Source organism: Pelobates fuscus, chromosome 9 (assembly GCF_036172605.1).
Source record: "Pelobates fuscus isolate aPelFus1 chromosome 9, aPelFus1.pri, whole genome shotgun sequence".
In the NCBI taxonomy this organism is placed as follows: Eukaryota; Metazoa; Chordata; class Amphibia; order Anura; family Pelobatidae; genus Pelobates; species Pelobates fuscus.
In genome coordinates, this window is record NC_086325.1 from 166629081 (window position 1) to 166652439 (window position 23359).

The 23359-nt window shown below is 45.3% G+C and overlaps 1 protein-coding gene across 1 annotated transcript in view; it reads right to left on the reverse strand.

The window, feature by feature from the left end:
• The window catches only part of POLE3 (DNA polymerase epsilon 3, accessory subunit), a 118700-nt gene that overhangs the window by 48952 nt on the left and 46389 nt on the right, over positions 1 to 23359 (reverse strand). The window lies entirely within an intron of this gene.

Here is a 23359-nt window from a genome sequence, read left to right on the forward strand (position 1 = left end):
GCCAATAGGAGTCAAGCTGGGCAGAAAACAAGCTTCCTATTGGCTGATGTCAGTCAGGGGTCAAGTCCTGGGGAAAAAAAGTGTGGGAACTCACCCAAGATTCCCGCCCCTCCCCCTTAAAAACAATTTTTTTTACACTCCTATGCATATAGTGCAGTGTGTGTATAATAAATGCAGTGTGTTTGTAGTGAGTGCTGTGTGTAATAAATGTAGTGTGTTTGTAGTGAGTGCAGAGTGTGTATAATGAATGTAGTGTTTGTGTTGTGAGTGCAGTGTGTGTATAATGAATGCAGTGTGTTTGTAGTGAGTGCAGATTGTGTATAATGAATGCAGTGTGTTTGTAGTGCGTGCAGAGTGTGTATAATAAATGTAGTGTGTTTGTAGTGAGTGCAGAGTGTGTATAATGAATGTAGTGTATTTGTAGTGAGTGCAGTGTGTTTGTAGTGAGTGCATAATGTGTATAATGAATGTAGTGTGTGTAGTAAGTGCAGTGTGTATAATGAATGTAGTGTGTTTGCAGTGAGTGCAAAGTGTGTATAGTGAATGTAGTGTGTTTGTAGTGAGTGCAGAGTGTGTATAATGAATGTAGTGCGTTTGTAGTGAGTGCAGAGTGTGTATAATGAATGCAGTGTGTTTGTAGTGAGTGCATTGTGTGTATAATTAATGTAGTGTGTTTGTAGTGAGTGCATAATGTGTATAATGAATGTAGTGTGTGTAGTAAGCGCAGTGTGTATAATGAATGTAGTGTGTTTGCAGTGAGTGCAAAGTGTGTATAGTGAATGTAGTGTGTGTGTGTGTAGTGAGTGCAGTGTGTATAGTGAATCTAGTGTGTTTGTAGTGAGTGCAGAGTGTGTATAATGAATGTAGTGTGTTTGTAATTAGTGCAGATTGTGTATAATGAATGCAGTGTGTGTGTGCTGGATGATGTGTGTGTGTGCGTGTGCTGGATGATGTGTGTGTGCGTGTGCTGGATGATGTGTGTGTGCGTGTGCTGGATGATGTGTGTGTGCGTGTGCTGGATGGTGTGTGTGCGTGTGTGCTGGATGGTGTGTGTGCGTGTGTGCTGGATGGTGTGTGTGTGCGCACTGGATGGTGTGTGTGTGTGTGCTGGATGGTGTGTGTGTGTGTGTTGGATTATGTGTGTGTGTGTGTGTGCGCTGGATGATGTGTGTGTGTGTGCGCGCTGGATGATGTGTGTGTGCTGGATGATGTGTGTGTGTGTGTGTGCTCTGGATGATGTGTGTGTGTGTGCTGGATGATGTGTGTGTGTGTGCTGGATGATGTGTGTGTGTGTGTGCTGGATGATGTGTGTGTGTGTGCTGGATGATGTGTGTGTGTGTGTGTGCTGGATGATGTGTGGGTGTGTGTGCTGGATGATGTGTGGGTGTGCTGGATGATGTGTGTGTTGGATGATGTGTGTGTGTGTGTGTGCTGGATGATGTGTGTGTGTGTGTGCTGGATGATGTGTGTGTGTGTGTGTGCTGGATGATGTGTGTGTGTGCGCTGGATGATGTGTGGGTGTGTGTGTGTGTGCTGGATGATGTGTGTGTGTGTGTGTGCGCTGGATGATGTGTGTGTGTGTGTGTGTGCGTGCTGGATGATGATGTGTGTGTGCTGGATGATGATGTGTGTGTGATGGATGATGATGTGTGTGCGCTGGATGATGTGTGTGTGTGCGCGCTGGATGATGTGTGTGTGTGTGCGCGCTGGATGGTGTGTGTGTGTGCTGGATGATGTGTGTGTGTGTGTGTGTGCTGGATGATGTGTGTGTGTGTGTGCTGGATGATGTGTGTGTGTGTGTGTGTGTGTGCTTGATGATGTGTGTGTGTGTGTGTGTGCTGGATGATGTGTGGGTGTGTGTGTGTGTGTGCTGGATGATGTGTGTGTGTGTGTGTGTGTGCTGGATGATGTGTGTGTGTGTGTGCTGGATGATGTGTGTGTGTGTGTGTGCTGGATGATGTGTGTGTGTGTGTGTGCTGGATGAAACATAGAAACATAGAAACATAGAATGTGACGGCAGATAAGAACCATTCGGCCCATCTAGTCTGCCCAGTGATGATGATGATGATGTGTGTGCTCTGGATGATGTGTGTGTGTGTGCGCGCTGGATGATGTGTGTGTGTGTGCGCGCTGGATGATGTGTGTGTGTGTGTGTGTGCTGGATGATGTGTGTGTGTGTGTGCTGGATGATGTGTGTGTGTGTGTGTGTGCTGGATGATGTGTGTGTGTGTGTGCAGGATGATAGGGAGGGGAGCATTTTTTTTTTTTAAACTTTGTGTGTATTTTTTCAGTTTATTCCCCCCTCCCTGCTTCTTACCTTGTCAGGGAGGGGGGAGATCGCCTGGTGGTCCGGTGAGGGAGCCAGCCGCTGCACACAGGTCCCATCACACGCTGTGTTTCCTCTCCAGCGCTAACTCTCGTGAGACTCGCCTGTGCGGAGCGTTGCCATGGTAACCCGTGGCAACGCTCTCACAGCCGCGGGTCTCGCGAGAGTTAGAGCTGGAGAGGAAACACAGCGTGTGATGGGACCTGTGTGCAGGTAGCAGGGCAGGTCCTGCAGGACTGGGAACGGGAACGGCGTTCCTGCTTTGGAAAAAGTGCAGGAACGCCGTTCCCATGCGTTCCTGCAGGACTCGAGCCCTGATGTCAGTTGTCCCGGACCTCCTTGCAGTAGATACAGTAACCTATTATTACTACTTATAAAGCGCCCACAGATTCCCCAGCGCTGTACAATAGGTGGACTAACAGACAAGTATTTGTAACAAGCCGAGTTGGACGCACAGGAACAGAGGGTGTTTAAGGCCCTGCTCAAACCAGCTCACATCCAGATACATAGTTTGTCCAAATCAGATCCATGTTCCAGGATTTACCTGTGGATTTGTAGTTATTTTATACGATTTCACAGATAAATAATGGGCAATAGATTCATCGGGGTGTAGATTGAAAGGCGTTTGATTCCGACAAACCGTCCAAAACTAAATTTGATAACGGGTCCGCTGTCTAACACAGGAGTCTAATAACCGGCACCCTGTCTAACACAGGCGTCTAATAACCGGCACCCTGTCTAACACAGGAGTGTAATAACCGGCACCCTGTCTAACACAGGAGTGTAATAACCGGCACCCTGTCTAACACAGGAGTGTAATAACCGGCACCCTGTCTAACACAGGAGTCTAATAACCGGCACCCTGTCTAACACAGGAGTCTAATAACCGGCACCCTGTCTAACACAGGAGTCTAATGCCCTGTCTAAAATCCGGTCCGCTGTCTAACACAGGAGTCTAATAACCGGCACCCTGTCTAACACAGGAGTGTAATAACCGGCACCCTGTCTAACACAGGAGTGTAATAACCGGCACCCTGTCTAACACAGGAGTGTAATAACCGGCACCCTGTCTAACACAGGAGTGTAATAACCGGCACCCTGTCTAACACAGGAGTGTAATAACCGGCACCCTGTCTAACACAGGAGTGTAATAACCGGCACCCTGTCTAACACAGGAGTGTAATAACCGGCACCCTGTCTAACACAGGAGTCTAATAACCGGCACCCTGTCTAACACAGGAGTCTAATAACCGGCACCCTGTCTAACACAGGAGTCTAATGCCCTGTCTAAAATCCGGTCCGCTGTCTAACACAGGAGTCTAATAACCGGCACCCTGTCTAACACAGGCGTCTAATAACCGGCACCCTGTCTAACACAGGAGTGTAATAACCGGCACCCTGTCTAACACAGGAGTCTAATAACCGGCACCCTGTCTAACACAGGCGTCTAACAACCGGCACCCTGTCTAATACAGGAGTCTAATGCCCTGTCTAAAATCCGGTCCGCTGTCTAACACAGGAGTCTAATAACCGGCACCCTGTCTAATACAGGAGTCTAATAACCGGCACCCTGTCTAACACAGGAGTCTAATAACTGGTCCAACGTCTAATAACCGGTCCGCTGTCTAATGCAGGAGTCTAATAACCAGTCCGCTGTCTAATGCAGGAGTCTAATAACCAGTCCACTGTCTCGTGCAGGAGTCTAATAAGCGGTCCACTGTCTAATGCAGGAGTCTAATAACCGGTCCCCTGTCTCGTGCAGGAGTCTAATAACCGGTCCACTGTCTAATGCAGGAGTCTAATAACCAGTCCGCTGTCTAATGCAGGAGTCTAATAACCAGTCCACTGTCTCGTGCAGGAGTCTAATAAGCGGTCCACTGTCTAATGCAGGAGTCTAATAACCGGTCCACTGTCTCGTGCAGGAGTCTAATAAGCGGTCCACTGTCTAATGCAGGAGTCTAATAACCGGTCCACTGTCTCGTGCAGGAGTCTAATAACCGGTCCACTGTCTAATGCAGGAGTCTAATAACCAGTCCGCTGTCTAATGCAGGAGTCTAATAACCAGTCCACTGTCTCGTGCAGGAGTCTAATAAGCGGTCCACTGTCTAATGCAGGAGTCTAATAACCGGTCCACTGTCTTGTGCAGGAGTCTAATAACCGGTCCACTGTCTAATGCAGGAGTCTAATAACCAGTCCGCTGTCTAATGCGGGAGTTTAATAACCGGTTCGCTGTCTCGTACAGGAGTCTAATAACCGGTCCGCTGTCTCATGCAGGAGTCTAATAACCGGTCCACTGTCTAATGCAGGAGTCTAATAACCGGTCCGCTGTCTCATGCAGGAGTCTAATAACCGGTCCACTGTCTAATGCAGGAGTCTAATAAACGGTCCACTGTCTCATGCAGGAGTCTAATAACCGGTACATTCATGAATATTCAGGCTGTGTGTAAAGTGCATTCCTCTGCAGACAGTTCTCCTGAATAGTGAATATGTGTCGGGGATGGAGTCATTACAAGCAGATACATTAATGCTGTATAGGCCTTTGCGAATTATTCTTTTGGAAACTCAGGAACTGTTGGAAATGGCCATCCAGCGTACACCTCAGGCTAAATACAATATTATGGATAGCCCACCACAGAGCAGGCCAAAAACAGAACCCCAGCTACAGCTCCCATCATGCTTTGCATTAAAAGAGGTTTATTGACGTGACTAAGCCATGACCACACTGCAAAACCTAGGCAAAAATAACCAGCTTGGGGGGGAAAATGGCAAATTCTAATTTTCCTCATTTTATCAGAAACATAGCCGGTGTTAGTTCAGCCTGGCCCTGTCCTGGCCCCTCTATAAGAGGGGGGTCTGTTTCCTCCATTGAGGGCTTGATGAAGAATGGTTACGTGGATCAGACATGGTAAAACTCCAACATAGGGTGAATGGGGCAATAGAAGGAAGGGGTAGATATAAACATAATATGTGTTTGTCGGGCAGGAGACGCCCACTGCCTTTTACCGGTGAGACTGCATTCCTCAAATCAAAGGCCTCATTCACTGTGAGGGCCTAGCAGGCAGGGGAAGGGTTAACAGGGGTGTCAACTGCTTAACCCTTTATTTGCTGAGGAATTGCTAAGGAATTAAGTCACAAACAATTCCCGTACTTGTCCCTAATTGTATGAACACTTTGCGTTGAAATTAATACAAAATACATAACCGCGCTCTACCTGTGGCTCTGTGGGAGTTAATACAAGGTGTCCTGGCCACCTTAATATGTGTCTTTATATTAACCCTGGCACTGCTGAGTAGCGTGTGGGGGGAGAGAAGCATTTTTTAATACTTTTTTTTGGTTAATGAGTCTGAGGACCCTGACATTTTAAATTTTCCAAACTGTTCCAAAACCCAGAAGTCTAAAACCGCAGAATGTAACCCCACAATGGACAAACTCAGGGTCAAGTCAAGGTTTGTTATTTATAACGGGCACAGAAATGCCCCAAATTATAACAGCATATTGGGAACTAATCACAGATTGACGTCGACATGGGCTTAGCAAATACTAAAATGCCAATTTCTTGTCAAATTCATGGGTTTATGGAAATCACTTTTCCTAATGCTGAATATCAACTCCTTAATCTTCTTATTTATCTGCACTATAGTTTACTATAAAGATTACATTTTAAAGGCTGTGACCGAAAGCAAGGAATTGTGCTAGAGGGAAGCTATATACCTCCCCAGATTTTGCAAGGTTCCTACTTTGTGTAATTAGCCCCAGGGAAACGTGTTATGTTATAATGAATGTTGCACTTTAAATATGTGTATATTTGGGCCTTGGGGTGGAGTACCTGGAGAGTAGGGTGGGCCAGTGCTCCACTCCACATTTTGGAAGTTGCTTGTAACCTACAGGTGAGAAGTCCAGTTCCAGAGTTTGAATCCTAATTAACCTCACCTGAAAAGGATTTTGTTTTATATATTTTGTTACCTTTTATACCTTACTGTGCATTTATTTTGGAACCACAATAAAAGAGCAAGTCCTTTTACCTCATCCAGCGTGTGAAGTGTCTCTAAAGCCTGAAAAGACTGTGTGTAACACCCCAATCCCAGGACAAGGTACCAAGGGAAAGGAATACTTTTGTCACAAGGCAAATACATTTAATCTTACTGACAGTTGTTACAATATGTAATATATATAGATATACAACACACAGTCCATCGCTGGGCACAGAGGGCATTTGTGCCATGCCCATTCCCCCCTCCTTCGTTGGTGAAGGCTGACGATGAAGAAGTGTTTGTTTGCAAACATTGTATCCGCTCAATGCCAGTGTGCCGTGCCCAGGAGTGTCCAAGGCACTCACCCGCTGTTATTGTGTAACCGTGTACTAAGCTTCGGCCTCACTAGGGACACCTATTAATAGATCTCGTTAGAGGGCCTCCGACCAAGGCTACGTGGGGTTTATTCACTAAACAGTCAATCATTGTCAGCTGATAAAAATGGAATTGCTAAATTTATGTGAAAATCTTCCAATTTACCAATATTCCTCTCACGCTACTTTCATGAGCATCAATTTAATGTTTGTAAAAATGCTCACGCAGTAAATGCCAAAACAGTCTAAACCAGCCCTGATTAAACACACAGATATTTTTTGCATTGTTTAGTTGTGAGAATTGCTACAAAAAAAGGTCTGATAATTAACTACATAAATGCTTTACTCACAAAGGTACACAAAGTGTTAAATGCTCTTTTTTAAGTGTGAACCCCTATTAAAATGATTCAATGTGACATACTGTGAAAGCCTGCATTATTGTGTGAGCATTGTCTAAATACACTCTCAGTACATATGGTAATATAGCGAGCGCTGAACATTGGGTTTGAGGGGTACAGTGGTGTACCTTAAACCCTCCCAATGGCCACCCTAATCTCTCATCCAAGATCCCATAACCCTAGCCTATCTGTAATTTTTAATTTAAACATAACCCCAAGCCTAACCCTAATATCTAATCCAAACTTCCATAATCCCTGCCTAACTATATATGCTAAACCATAATCCCTTAACCACTAATTTAACCTTTATTTCTAATCCAAAATCCAACAACCTACCCAGAGTCACTATCTAAAAATTCCATAATCCAGTACCTAAAATTAATCTGTGTTTAATTAATTGTCTGTCTAATAGCTACCAGGACCATTTCAATAAATATAGGTTATCTCGGGGTAGTGCCAGAATTTTCCTTTTTTTAAATAGACAACTCTGGGGTCAGGGGAAGCAATAAATGTAAAGTGAACACATGAAAAGTTTGTAATTCTCCCCTGAATTCTTTGATTTAAGAGCAATCCTAAAAACAGCGAAACTTATGAGCTCTCTCGTTGCCACATTTCAGGCCATCGGCGGGGTCCATCAAATTCAGTCAGTGTTATGAGCCAGGTTCTAGGTAGGCCTAGGCTGTCACCGATGCATCTCTCGGCACAGGTCAACCTGTTTGCTGTGAGAACATCATAGGAGGAAAGGGAGGAGAGTGATGTCGTCCATTGTGATATAGAATGATCCAATACTATTTGAATACAACCATAGCGTAACATGATAGAATAGTGAGCTTGAGAAGGGTTCTAAACAATATAACTAATATATAACCCAAAATCCCACAAGCCCACAACCCCTAGATCAATCCAAAATCCCATAAAACATAGCTTTACACTAATCTCTAACCCAAAATCTCATGACTCCTTGCTCAATCATAAACTGTAATCCAAAATCCCATAAAACATCTTTCCTGGCTAATCATGGCAGCATCATTTATGGGTAGGTCCTCCCTTAGCAGTCACAGGACAGGAATTAATTAGATTAATTAATTAGACGGATAGGTATAAAGAGTCCCTCCTCCCCTTACACCTCAATCTAGGAAAGCTTCTACTTCCTCATCCTACCATAGGATCTGGGATGTATTTCAGGAATGGGCTTTGGCCAAGAATGTCGACTTCTTGCATCCTCGCAATACTCAGATCTTGGCGCTCCTACAAGAATGTCTGGATAAGGGCCTTAGCCTACGCACTCTAAGAGTTCAGTCTTCGGCTCTTTCAGCATTGTGCAACATCTCATGGGCCTTGGATCCTTTGATCTCCAGGTTCTTCATGGCAGCTTTTAAGGTTGAGACCTCCTTCCAGATCTGCTACCCCTCCTTGGGACCTTCCACTGGTTCTACATTATCTAACTGAGGATCTGTTCTTTCCCCTTGAGAATTTGGATGCTACCCTCCTGACATACAAAACTTTGTTTTTGGTGGCAATTACTTCCGCGAAAAGAACTTCGGAGATTAAAGTATTTTCTACATTATCTTCTTGTCTACAGTTCTACCAAGATAGAGTGTGTCTGAGACCTAAACCTGAGTTTCTTCTTAAGGTGGTCTCTCAGTTTTATCTCTCTCAAGAAGTGGTCCTTCCATCGTTCTACCCCAATCCTACTTCACAAGAGTAGGTTAGGTGGCAACGTTTGGATGTCATGAACTGCCTGTCTATGTACCTTGTTCGTTCTGAGTCATACAGAAAGACTGACCAACTCTTCGTTTTACCTTCGGCAGTTCGGAAAGGTGAGGCGACCTCTTTATCTACATTGAAACGTTGGATTTCACTAATGATCAGGAAAGCGTATATTTCTAAAGGTCGATCTCCTCCAATGAAGATAAGAACTCATTCTACCAGAGCATTGTCAACTTCATGGGCTAATTGGGCAGAGGTTCCCTATGATGATATTTGCAGGGCAGCCACCTGGTCTTCCCCGATGACATTTTCGAAACACTACAAACTGGATGTGGACTCTCCTTCCACCTCCTTTGGGAAGAGTGTTCTGTCTACAGTTTCTTTGTCCCATTGATATTAAATTTCTTTGCAGCATAAAAATCTGTTTGGTGTACTTTCGGTTTGTTTTTCCCACCCTGTATTTCTGTGAGCTTGGGTATTACCCATAAGTGATGCTGCCATGATTAGCCAGGAATAGAGAAAATTTATGACAAACTTACCGTAATTTTCTTTTCCTGGATATTTCTCATGGCAGCATTAGGGTTCCCACCCATTCTTTTATTTTTCAGCTTTATAAAGTGGTGTAAGGGGAGGAGGGACTCTTTATACCTATCAGTCTAATTAATTAATCTAATTAATTCCTGTCCTGTGACTGCTAAGGGAGGAGCTACCCATAAGTGATGCTGCCATGAGAAATAGCCAGGAAAAGAAAATCATGCTAAGTTTGTCATAAATTTTCTCAGATACATATGGCCCAAACGGATGAAGCCCTGGGTAATAGGAATAAATACGGAACCCATAGGCCAGGTGCAGGGATCTCCTCTGGACACTTAAAATGCACTGGGGTTTCTGGAAGCGTGAACACCAAGACATAAATGTTCACTGTCATATGCCTACTGACATGGGACCTGCTTGTCCATTATACATATGCAATCCTGGGACCTTCGTGTCTCCAGGTTGATATTCATGCAGTACATGTTGAAATATTTTACTTAAGATGTTGGAGACCTACAAGTCTTGATATTATACCCTTTTTGACCAAGACTAAAAATGTAATAAAAAGATATTTACAAAAAAAAACATTACTAATCCAACATCTAATGACCCCTAGTTTAACCCTAACCTCTAGCCCAATATTCCATAATATCCCTTACCCAATCAATAATCCCTAACCCAATATCCTATAACCCCTAGCTTAACCTTGAATTCTAGCCCAATATGCCATAACCCCTAGCTTAACCCTAAACTCTAACCCAATATGCCATAACCCCTAGCTTAACCCTAAACTCTAGCCCAATATCCCATAACCCGTAGCTTAACCCTAAACTCTAACCCAATATCCCATAACCCCTAGCTTAACCCTAAACTCTAACCCAATATCCCATAACCCCTAGCTTAACCCTAAACTCTAGCCCAATATCCCATACCCTCTAGCTTAACCCTAAACTCTAACCCAATATCCCATAACCCCTAGCTTAACCCTAAACTCTAACCCAATATCCCATAACCCCTAGCTTAACCCTAAATTCTAACCCAATATCCCATAACCCTTAGCTTAACCCTAAACTCTATCCCAATATTCTATAACCCCTAGCTTAACCTTGAACTCTATCCCATAACCCCTAGCTTAACCCTAAACTCTAACCCAATATCCCATAACCCTTAGCTTAACCCTAAACTCTAACCCAATATCCCATAACCCCTAGCTTAACCCTAAACTCTAGCCCAATATCCCATAACCCCTAGCTTAACCCTAAATTCGAACTCAATATCCCATAACCCCTAGCTTAACCCTAAATTCTAACTCAATATTCCATAACCCCTAGCTTAACCCTAAACTCTATCCCATAACCCCTAGCTTAACCCTAAACTTTAGCCCAATATCCCATAACCTCTAAACTAACGCTAAACTCTAGCCCAATATCCCATAACCCCTAGCTTAACCCTAAACTCTAGCTCAATATCCCATAACCCCTAGCTTAAACCTAAACTCTAACTCAATATCCCATAACCCTAAGCTTAACCCTAAACTCTATCCCAATATCCCATAACCCCTAGCTTAACCCTAAACTCTATCCCAATATCCCATAACCCCTAGCTTAACCCTAAACTCTATCCCAATATCCCATAACCCCTAGCTTAACCCTAAATTCAAACACAGTTAAAAGATATCATAAGTAGGGACTATTTTGTTTTATGTATTTTTTCCACATGATAAAACTTGGTGGGCTAGCGCCATCACGCTGTCAATTCCCCCAGCTGTCATTAGTGATGACTGTGAGGAAAAAAGGGTTCTGTATAGAGGCTGCGCTGTCTCCTATGCATGCAGGTCTGGTGCAATGATTTTGGGGTACACAGGTGAAGATAATTTTGGTGTCCCCCCCACTCCCAAAAGCATCTTCACCTGTGTGCCTCTTAACCAGCCTTTTGTGTCTTATCCCCTATTTTCCCCATTGTATCTATTAAAACCCCCCTTTGTGTGTCTTACTCCCCCAACCCCTTTGTGTATCTCCTTCTCTCCCAGCCCCTTTGTGTCTTTTCCTCTTTCCAGCTCCTTTGTGTGTTTCTCTATCTCCCCCCAGCCCCTCTGTGTTTCTTTTTCCTCTTCTCCAGCCCCTCTGTGTCTCTTTCACACCTAGGCCCATCTGTGTGTCTTTCCCCCCATTTAGGCCCCCCTGTGTTCCACTCTCCTCCCCTCCATGTATATTAGTGGTCCTCTCCCCTCCCCGTCCCTTAATGGTCCTCTCCCCTCCCCTTCCTGTCCATTAGTGGTCCACTTCCCTGTCCCTTAGTGTTTCTCTCCCCCCTTACCTGTCTCTTACTGCCCCCCCATTTCCCTTAATGTCCCCCTTCTTTTTAGTGCCCCCTACCCTTGTTCCTTTTACCTTCCCTGTACCTTAGTGCCCCCCATAGTGTCCCCATCCCCTGTCTCATAGTGTTCTTTCTCACCCTCGTCTCATAATGTTCTTTCTCCCCCTCCCCCTCCCCTGTCCCAAAGTGTTCTTTCTCCCTCCATAGTGTAAAACACAGTCTCATAGTGTTCTTTCTCCCCCTCCGTCCCATAGTGTTCCTTCTCCCCCCTCCCCTGTCCCATAGTGTTCCTTCTCCCCCCTCCCCTGTCCCATAGTGTTCCTTCTCCCCCCTCCCCTGTCCCATAGTGTTCCTTCTCCCCCCTCCCCTGTCCCATAGTGTTCCTTCTCCCCCCTCCCCTGTCCCATAGTGTTCCTTCTCCCCCTCCCCTGTCCCATAGTGTTCCTTCTCCCCCCTCCCCTGTCCCATAGTGTTCTTTATCCCTCCCCGTCCCATAGTGGTTTTTTATCCCCCCCTATCCCATAGTGTTCTTTTATCCCCCCCTGTCCCATAGTGTTCTTTCTCCTCCCCCCTCCCCTGTCCCATTGTGTTCTTTCTACCCTCCCACCCCCTCCCATAGTGTTCCTTCCCTACTACTGCCGGTCACTCCAATCTAGCGCCCCGCGGACCAATGCGTCCAAAGATGGCCGCTTGTGTCGCCTTATGGACGCACCAGTCTTGCATGCATGAGAGTACAACACTGACATGGACTCCTGGCAGATGAAACTACCTTCTCCTGCACATTTAACGACGATGTCATCGTTGGGGGCTCTAAAAAATATGCAAAAAACCCCAGACAGTGACAGAGTCACATTAAACCCTAATCTAACTCTAATCTCTCTTTCTCCGTAACACTCCTAGCTCACACCATTCTGCTAACTGTAGCTTGCACTATCTAGTATTAAACCATCACAATAAAAATAATGCAGAAATTGAAATTAAATTAAAAGTCCCTATTTTGAGCAGACCAATGCGGTGCATTCTTATGTTGGGTATTTAAAAAATCCCAACCCCAATAAATCTTATTTCCATAATGCATAAACGGATCTTGAAAGTGATGGTTTCATTAAATACTTAGAACAGATGGTTATTGGTAATCTCTGGATTGTAGCAAACAGAAATCTAAATTGCAAAATTCAGACTGAAGCAGCCGAGCTGGGTCTTTAAAAAGGCTGGAGAACTTATGCAAACCAGCTATTTTTGCCTAGATGTATTCCATATATTTACAATTTACTGCAGTGTAGTGTTTAATGATTAATGCCTTGTTTTTTTAATCCTTCGGATTTGCAATTAAAGAAAATAAAGTCAATAAATATTCTATTTATTGTTTATTAATTGTTATTGGAGAAGGTGAGAAACATACCGGGGGGATTATTCAAAGTGTCCAGAAATATATTAATTAATTAATTAATGGAATGTGCTATTCAATGTAATAAAAAGTGCAAAAGTAATCAATAGTAAAGGAAATAATATGACAGAATTGATATGTCACAACACAAAACGTTACAAACAAGGAGCAGATTTCTGCATCACTTAGATAAATCTCCCACTTTGTAAATACACTTGTGTTTGTTTGCAAACAGTTACACGGCCAGAGACAGACATTGTCACACAGGATACACTGTGTTTGAGTTGTCACTGTCACACTTTTCAACGCTTAGCAACACAGAACAAATCCACACTAAACACTCTCTGCCTGCACCGGCCTTCATCACGTAGAAACCACCAAACTAACAACTAAACCAGATCAGTTGCTGAGGACAGGATGTTAATCTCACTGTCGCTGAATAGTGAATTGGAGGACATGTAACTGTAGCTTGGCAATGTTGGTGAAATTATGCAGTTCATGTTAATTCACTGTTTTTGCAACTCCCGTTTCAATTCTCCACAATTTATGGTTTAATGAACGGACGCACTAATTGTGGTGTATTGACAAGAGAATGGTACATTTTAAGCCAAAATAACTGAATTTGGAATCGCAGATATTTTACCACTTTGTCTCTTTTCCTTCTATGAATAGTGAATATCCCCAATGGATATGGTATATTTATAAAATATTTTACCAGGATGGATACATTGAGATTTCTCTCGTTCTCCAGTATGTCCTGGGTGTATATGTATTATGTTGGTTTCTAACTTTTATTCTGAATATTCAGCGGATCTGAGGACATTCCATATCTAGAGCTAAACGAGAAATTGAACAGGGCCTTCTTTATTTTAAGAGTTGTGCATTGCAGGCATTGTGCTTTAACAGGCTAGTCTATACAAAATGACTCCCAATATTTTTAGTGCATTATATAGATAATTCATGGAAAAAAATAGCAGCAAAAAATAATAAATAACATGAAGCGTCACTTTCCTTTCAGTGTCCCTTGTTGCCCTGTTTAGGGAGTCTGCCTATAGATACATGCAGGTTGAGTTACAGCAGCATCTTGTTGGGGTCTATGAGGGCAGATTTGGTTCTATGAGGCTCCACATCCGGGGACACCAGGGATCTGTGGCGGTCATCACTGCGTGAGCGCATCATCATTTTATAAAATGCTGCCGCTGTAGCATACTCTCAGAAATGTGAGTGGACTCGGGGTGCGCTAAGCACAATGAAAGGTGCTTAGATTAACTCCGTAATTAGTTTCTCCTCAGCTGGAGATGAATGCTACATACTGCTTTGAGCACTCTTAAAGGGACAGTGTAGGCGCTATAACTGCATCATCTCATTGATGTGGTTATAGTGTCTGGAGTCCCTTCTTTCCATTCATTGTTTAACCGTTATTAATGTTTTAATGCTTAATGAGAGTCCCCAGAAACCCATCCCCCCTGTGCTGCTTGCGTTGGGGAGGAAGCATTAGCCTGAGCGGCAGTGGCTGGTTGTGATTGGCTGAGAGTGTCAGCTGACTGCATTCATTCAGCCTATCACAGCGCCCATTGCTGGTATGGATTGTTATGGCTACAAGGAAATGTGTAATCACTGCTTTAGCCGCACCTCCAGTGGGGGCGGGGCTGTGTGAAGCCAGGGACCCTCTTTCACTGCTCAAAATGGTTTAACTCTGAATGGAGGGACATCGCCAGGAGACTATTATTATAGTGCCTACAGTGTTCCTTGGAATCATGTTGTGGGCAATTTCCCACAACACGATTCATTCACTGGCGATCTGAACTCCATTTTCTCCACCATTTTTACTTTCCCACAATATGATTAATTCACTGGAGGTTGGACTCCGTTTTCTCCACCATTTTTACTTTCCTTTCCTCCCCATGTTTTCTATATGTTTTAAAGTGTATTTACTAAATTTTGAATTGTCAGGAAGTCAAAGTGAATTTTAAATGTCGGCCAAAACAGTCCGACTAAAACTAGAGCTGACTCAACAAATCTGTCCAATCCAACCATCCACTTTGAAAAGATTATTATTTTTAAAACTCCTGACAATCCACTCTTTTATTTACTAAACTCTGCAGCAAATTACAATCCAAACGGCAAAATCTAAATGAACCAATCTGTGACTACAGGTCCAGATCCCAGCGATTTCCACCCAAATCGTGCCATTTGGAATAAATCAGGAGTTGAGTGGATAACTGAAAGGATTATTCGCTATAAATAGATCTGCTGGTTTCTATATTGTTTATCAGTAAAACATTTAAAATCACTGAAATTAAAATATACGATGTGATGTTCCTGCATCAACGTGGGGTTTACTCTCTAAGCCAGGAATTTTATAGACCTGACTCGAGAACTTGAAGATTTGATTGTAATTCTCTCATCTCGCTGTGTGTAAATTAACAGACACTTAGCTGTTGTTTGGGTAAACACAATCCATTAGCAACACAAACTATTGTGCACCTACCCAGCAGGGCATCTAGGAATCCTAGCAACTGTTTCTGTTGCATGCTTTTTGCATGATTACTTATGATGTGTTTAGGATCTGTCCATCAGTGAAGGTGGTAAAAAACCCCAATTTATCATCATTCGGAAAACACCAACGTATTCTGCATTGCTGTATGGTGAGAATATAAAAAACAACAAATACACAAAGAACTAGTTAAGGTGAATAGAAGGCCCTGCCCCAAAGAGCTTACAATACAAAGAACTATGGGATTCTCCAGAATTACCACTCCAGGAAATAAGCCCCACTTGATTATTTTATATTCGGTGTATTTGCATTTCATAGCCAAACACATAGCACAGATCCGGGGTTTCATATTAGATTAGTGTAGTAGTTATGGTGAACTGGGGACTGGATCTTCAAACATCAGATGAAAATAGTGTCGAATATAAATAAACTGGATTATTTTCCCAGCCCGGCACAACTGACTGCTTTGTGAATAAACCCTACATCAGACTTCCTTCCAATAATGCTAGCAGGCAATGGGCACCGACTGTAGGGTCACCTTCTAGATAAACCGTGTGTTTCCTAAATCCATGTATACAAACACTTGGACTGAAGATTGAATGTCATCAGTAGACGTTTTATAACCTAAATGTAAATTACTGTGAATTGCAAGGAAATGGCAACGTAGTTTCTGAAAATCTGTGCCAAAATAGCTGAATTAGCAGATTTCTACAAATTCCTTCTACCCGGTGTTTGAAAGGAAATAGTGGGTTCAGCTGCATTCACTGTTCAGAGAAGAAACCTCCATGTTACAAATCCGTTGTTGGCCAGCTACTGGGAATAATAGCAAGGCTGTGAGCTGCCTTCACTGGAAGTAACAAAAATGTTTATTTTTATACATTCTCCTTGACAGACCCAAACCAACCAAGGCTGGAACCCAAGTGTGTCCTTTACATTTCTCGCACAGAATAAGCATTTTCTATTGTGATTTTGTCGTACGAGGTCCCATGTATCAAACAAGCCAATCTTTATTTCATGGCGAGTGGAGGATATATAGACACATACAGAGACAGACAGAAACATAGAAACATATGAGCCAGACTGCCCATTAGGCGGCAGAAGTGGACCCCCACCCCGAGGGGGCCTTCTCAATTCGGCTTTGCACTCCCTCCCTATGGGCAGCAGATCATTTTTATGCAGCCTCATGGTCCCCCGATGCTTCTCTATGACTCAGATAGCTTTAGATAGCTCCCTTGTGGTCCCCTAATGCTTCTCTGTGACTCTCAGCCTCTACCACTACACACATACAACCCTCAGCCACTACACACAGGCACACTTGGCCTCCCCAGTACAGCTCTCAGCCTCTGCTACTACACACATACAGCCCTCAGCCACTACACACAGGCACCCCCCCTCTCCAGTACAGCTCTCAGCCTCTGCCACTGCACACATACAACACTCAGTCACTACACACAGGCACACTCAGCCTCTCCAGTACAGCTCTCAGCCTCTGCCACTGCACACATACAACACTCAGCCACTACACACAGGCACACTAAGTCTCCCCAGTACAGCTCTCAGCCTCTGACACTACACACATACAGCCCTCAGCCACTACACACAGGCACACTCAGCCTCTCCAGTACAGCTCTCAGCCTCTGCCACTACACACATACAACACTCAGTCACTACACACAGGCACACTCAGCCTCTCCAGTACAGCTCTCAGCCTCTGCCACTGCACACATACAACACTCAGCCACTACACACAGGCACACTCAGCCTCTCCAGTACAGCTCTCAGCCTCTGCCACTACACACATACAACACTCAGCCACTACACACAGGCACACTCAGCCTCTCCAATACAGCTCTCAGCCTCTGCCACTACACACATACAACACTCAGCCACTACACACAGGCACACTCACCCTCCCCAGTACAGCTCTCAGCCTCTGCCACTGCACACATACAACACTCAGTCACTACACACAGGCACACTCAGCCTCTCCAGTACAGCTCTCAGCCTCTGCCACTGCACACATACAACACTCAGCCACTACACACAGGCACACTCAGCCTCTCCAGTACAGCTCTCAGCCTCTGCCACTACACACATACAACACTCAGCCACTACACACAGGCACACTCAGCCTCTCCAATACAGCTCTCAGCCTCTGCCACTACACACATACAACACTCAGCCACTACACACAGGCACACTAAGTCTCCCCAGTACAGCTCTCAGCCTCTGCCACTGCACACATACAACACTCAGTCACTACACACAGGCACACTCAGCCTCTCCAGTACAGCTCTCAGCCTCTGCCACTGCACACATACAACACTCAGCCACTACACACAGGCACACTAAGTCTCCCCAGTACAGCTCTCAGCCTCTGACACTACACACATACAGCCCTCAGCCACTACACACAGGCACACTCAGCCTCTCCAGTACAGCTCTCAGCCTCTGCCACTACACACATACAACACTCAGTCACTACACACAGGCACACTCAGCCTCTCCAGTACAGCTCTCAGCCTCTGCCACTGCACACATACAACACTCAGCCACTACACACAGGCACACTCAGCCTCTCCAGTACAGCTCTCAGCCTCTGCCACTACACACATACAACACTCAGCCACTACACACAGGCACACTCAGCCTCTCCAATACAGCTCTCAGCCTCTGCCACTACACACATACAACACTCAGCCACTACACACAGGCACACTCACCCTCCCCAGTACAGCTCTCAGCCTCTGCCACTGCACACATACAACACTCAGTCACTACACACAGGCACACTCAGCCTCTCCAGTACAGCTCTCAGCCTCTGCCACTGCACACATACAACACTCAGCCACTACACACAGGCACACTCAGCCTCTCCAGTACAGCTCTCAGCCTCTGCCACTACACACATACAACACTCAGCCACTACACACAGGCACACTCAGCCTCTCCAATACAGCTCTCAGCCTCTGCCACTACACACATACAACACTCAGCCACTACACACAGGCACACTAAGTCTCCCCAGTACAGCTCTCAGCCTCTGCCACTGCACACATACAACACTCAGTCACTACACACAGGCACACTCAGCCTCTCCAGTACAGCTCTCAGCCTCTGCCACTGCACACATACAACACTCAGCCACTACACACAGGCACACTCAGCCTCTCCAGTACAGCTCTCAGCCTCTGCCACTACACACATACAACACTCAGCCACTACACACAGGCACACTCACCCTCCCCAGTACAGCTCTCAGCCTCTGACACTACACACATACAACACTCAGCCACTATACACAGGCACACTAAGTCTCCCCAGTACAGCTCTCAGCCTCTGACACTACACACATACAGCCCTCAGCCACTACACACAGGCACACTCAGCCTCTCCAGTACAGCTCTCAGCCTCTGCCACTACACACATACAACACTCAGCCACTACACACAGGCACACTCAGCCTCTCCAGTACAGCTCTCAGACTCTGCCACTACACACATACAACACTCAGCCACGACACACAGGCACACTCAGCCTCTCCAGTACAGCTCTCTGCCACTACACACATACAACACTCAGCCACTACACACAGGCACACTCAGCCTCCCCAGTACAGCTCTCAGCCTCTGACACTACACACATACAGCCCTCAGCCACTACACACAGGCACACTCAGCCTCCCCAGTACAGCTCTCAGCCTCTGCCACTACACACATACAACACTCAGCCACTACACACAGGCACACTCACCCTCCCCAGTACAGCTCTCAGCCTCTGACACTACACACATACAACACTCAGCCACTATACACAGGCACACTAAGTCTCCCCAGTACAGCTCTCAGCCTCTGACACTACACACATACAGCCCTCAGCCACTACACACAGGCACACTCAGCCTCTCCAGTACAGCTCTCAGCCTCTGCCACTACACACATACAACACTCAGCCACTACACACAGGCACACTCAGCCTCTCCAGTACAGCTCTCAGCCTCTGCCACTACACACATACAACACTCAGCCACGACACACAGGCACACTCAGCCTCTCCAGTACAGCTCTCAGCCTCTGCCACTACACACATACAACACTCAGCCACTACACACAGGCACACTCAGCCTCCCCAGTACAGCTCTCAGCCTCTGCCACTACACACATACAACACTCAGCCACGACACACAGGCACACTCAGCCTCTCCAGTACAGCTCTCAGCCTCTGCCACTACACACATACAACACTCAGCCACTACACACAGGCACACTCAGCCTCCCCAGTACAGCTCTCAGCCTCTGACACTACACACATACAGCCCTCAGCCACTACACACAGGCACACTCAGCCTCCCCAGTACAGCTCTCAGCCTCTGCCACTACACACATACAACACTCAGCCACTACACACAGGCACACTCACCCTCCCCAGTACAGCTCTCAGCCTCTGACACTACACACATACAACACTCAGCCACTATACACAGGCACACTAAGTCTCCCCAGTACAGCTCTCAGCCTCTGACACTACACACATACAGCCCTCAGCCACTACACACAGGCACACTCAGCCTCTCCAGTACAGCTCTCAGCCTCTGCCACTACACACATACAACACTCAGCCACTACACACAGGCACACTCAGCCTCTCCAGTACAGCTCTCAGCCTCTGCCACTACACACATACAACACTCAGCCACGACACACAGGCACACTCAGCCTCTCCAGTACAGCTCTCAGCCTCTGCCACTACACACATACAACACTCAGCCACTACACACAGGCACACTCAGCCTCCCCAGTACAGCTCTCAGCCTCTGCCACTACACACATACAACACTCAGCCACTACACACAGGCACACTCAGCCTCCCCAGTACAGCTCTCAGCCTCTGCCACTACACACATACAACACTCAGCCACTACACACAGGCACACTCAGCCTCCCCAGTACAGCTCTCAGCCTCTGCCACTACACACATACAACACTCAGCCACTACACACAGGCACACTCAGCCTCTCCAGTACAGCTCTCAGCCTCTGCACACATACAACACTCAGCCACTACACACAGGCACACTCAGCCTCCCCAGTACAGCTCTCAGCCTCTGCCACTACACACATACAACCCTCAGCCATCACACACAACACTCACAGAAAAGATCACACATCTCTAGAAGGGGGCCCTGATCTGGCTTTCTGCTTAGGGCCCTGGGCAACCATAACCTGGATCTGCAACCAGGCTAGGCTACAGAGGATTATTCACTAAATGCCAGATTGTAGTCGATTGCAAACAGTATTTCAAAACTGATGCCAAAATAGACAGGCTGTAACAATATCAGAGCCGGGAGAATATTTCCACATCAGCCATTTCTGCCTAAAAATGTTATGCATAAAGCCAGTCTTAGCACTGAGTTCTGGAATGTCCAGTAGCCTATACTAGTCAAAGCATAACTAAGCATAAATCGGCATTTAATTCATAGGCAACAGCACTAAACAATACATTACAATACTACATGGCTCTAATCCAAGGGGTTTTAATCTGGATACAAATGTATGACCTAACCTTATCTCCTTAACTGCCCTGAATGCTTCCTTTCTTACAGCCATTTTTGCAGGACGTTACCATGGAAACACTAACAAAAAATGTGAAGGCCAGACACCGCTTTAAAGGAATTAACTGGTGGATTGACATGATTCCCAGGGAGATGTACAGGAGATTCCAGGACAGATTATACAGAAACAGGGTCAATTAAAAAGAAAACAAACAACAAACACGAATAATGTAACTCCAACTGTGTTAGTATTCACAATAAAACACACTATTCCAGAAAGGAACCTCACCAACTGTCACGTTACTTGCCTCTTCATTGACATTACTCACTAAACAGGGAATTGTGAGCTAACAGCAGAATTTTGGCAAAATGTATGTTTTAAACACAACTGCTGATAATATGAGTATTCAGTAATATTTTACATTATTCAGATTGGTGTGAAAAACACAGCACGGGATTAATAATCAGCGCTACGGAATTTGCTGGCGCTATATAAATAATAATATTAATTTTCCGGTGCCGTTAAAGCATATTATGGCTTTGCAGGAACATCACGTTGCAGGGGTTGCACAGTAAGTCCGGCAATAGTACTATCACCCTAAATGTCTGCTGTTCATGCCATAAGCCACCGAGGGCTACAAGGTCACAGCGGGTGCATTAACAAATTAAAATGTATCTGTCCACACAACCCCTACCATGTCCCTATCTGTCCTCCCTGCTCCATCACCTAAACTTAATCTTAGCTGCTTCCTGACTTTGCTGATTCTCCATTTTAACCAATTCCTGGTTCCGCTGATTCTCCATCTTAGCTCATTCCTGACTCTGTTGATTCTCCATCTTAGCTCATTCCTGGTTCCACTGATTCTCCATCTTAACCAATTCCTGGTTCCACTGATTCTCCATCTTAACCCATTCCTGGTTCCACTGATTCTCCATCTTAGCTCATTCCTGGTTCCGTTGATTCTCCATCTTAGCCCATTCCTGGTTCCGTTGATTCTCCATCTTAGCCCATTCCTGGTTCCACTGATTCTCCATCTTAACCCATTCCTGGTTCCGCTGATTCTCCATCTTAACCCATTCCTGGTTCCGCTGATTCTCCATCTTAACCCATTCCTGGTTCCGATGATTCTCCATCTTAACCCATTCCTGGTTCCGCTGATTCTCCATCTTAACCCATTCCTGGTTCCGCTGATTCTCCATCTTAACCCATTCCTGGTTCCACTGATTCTCCATCTTAGCTCATTCCTGACTGTTGATTCTCCATCTTAGCCCATTCCTGGTTCCACTGATTCTCCATCTTAGCCCATTCCTGGTTCCACTGATTCTCCATCTTAGCCCATTCCTGGTTCCACTGATTCTCCATCTTAACCCATTCCTGGTTCCACTGATTCTCCATCTTAACCCATTCCTGGTTCCACTGATTCTCCATCTTAACCCATTCCTGGTTCCACTGATTCTTCATCTTAGCCCCTTCCCAGTTCTGTTGATTCTCCATCTTAGCCCCTTCCTGATTCCGCAGATTCTCCATCTTAGCCCCTTCCTGATTCCGCAGATTCTCCATCTTAGCCCCTTGCTCCTGGAATAAACTCCAATTAGCCGCTTTTATCGTGACTTTTCACAAACTCTTCAAACCCCTCTTTGTAATCCAGTTAATTTAGGGGGCATATCCCAAGTCAGTGTAAGAGGACAGAGCCAATTTGCGGACACCATAAAGTTTAATTGCTGATGATTTTATGATTTGTGATTAAGCAAGCCATCACTTTCTCCTAGCTTACCGCTGGATCCGGCTTTACACTGACTCCCTGAGTCCTTTATGATTCAGTTTAAGAGCCCAGTGTTCACTTATAAAGGCCTCCATATGGTGCCATGACCTGTGCATCCTCACCAATCGGAGAATACCTCCATTTTGAACCCTCACTCTGCCCACATCCTGCGTTTGTGCTCTGTTCTCACCATGACCCCCAACGCTCCCACTGGGCTTCTCTATGGCTCTCGCTCCTATGGACCATCAAGCATGATGGGGGGACCTTATTTTTACCTGGTCAGTGGGGGCGGGGGGGTTAATATACAGATTAGATATGAGCTATGTATTGAGCTGTAGTTCTGCAATACTTTAGGCACTGTTCCTTTAGATTGTAAGCTCCTGTGAGCCTGGCATTAGTCGTCTCTTTTCCATGTATGTTAAACCAAAATTGCCGCATCATTTGTAGGCATAATTTACCCGATGTACAGCGCTGCAGAATGTGTTGGTGCTATATAAATAATAATAATGTACTATATGTTTTGGGTGGTTTAT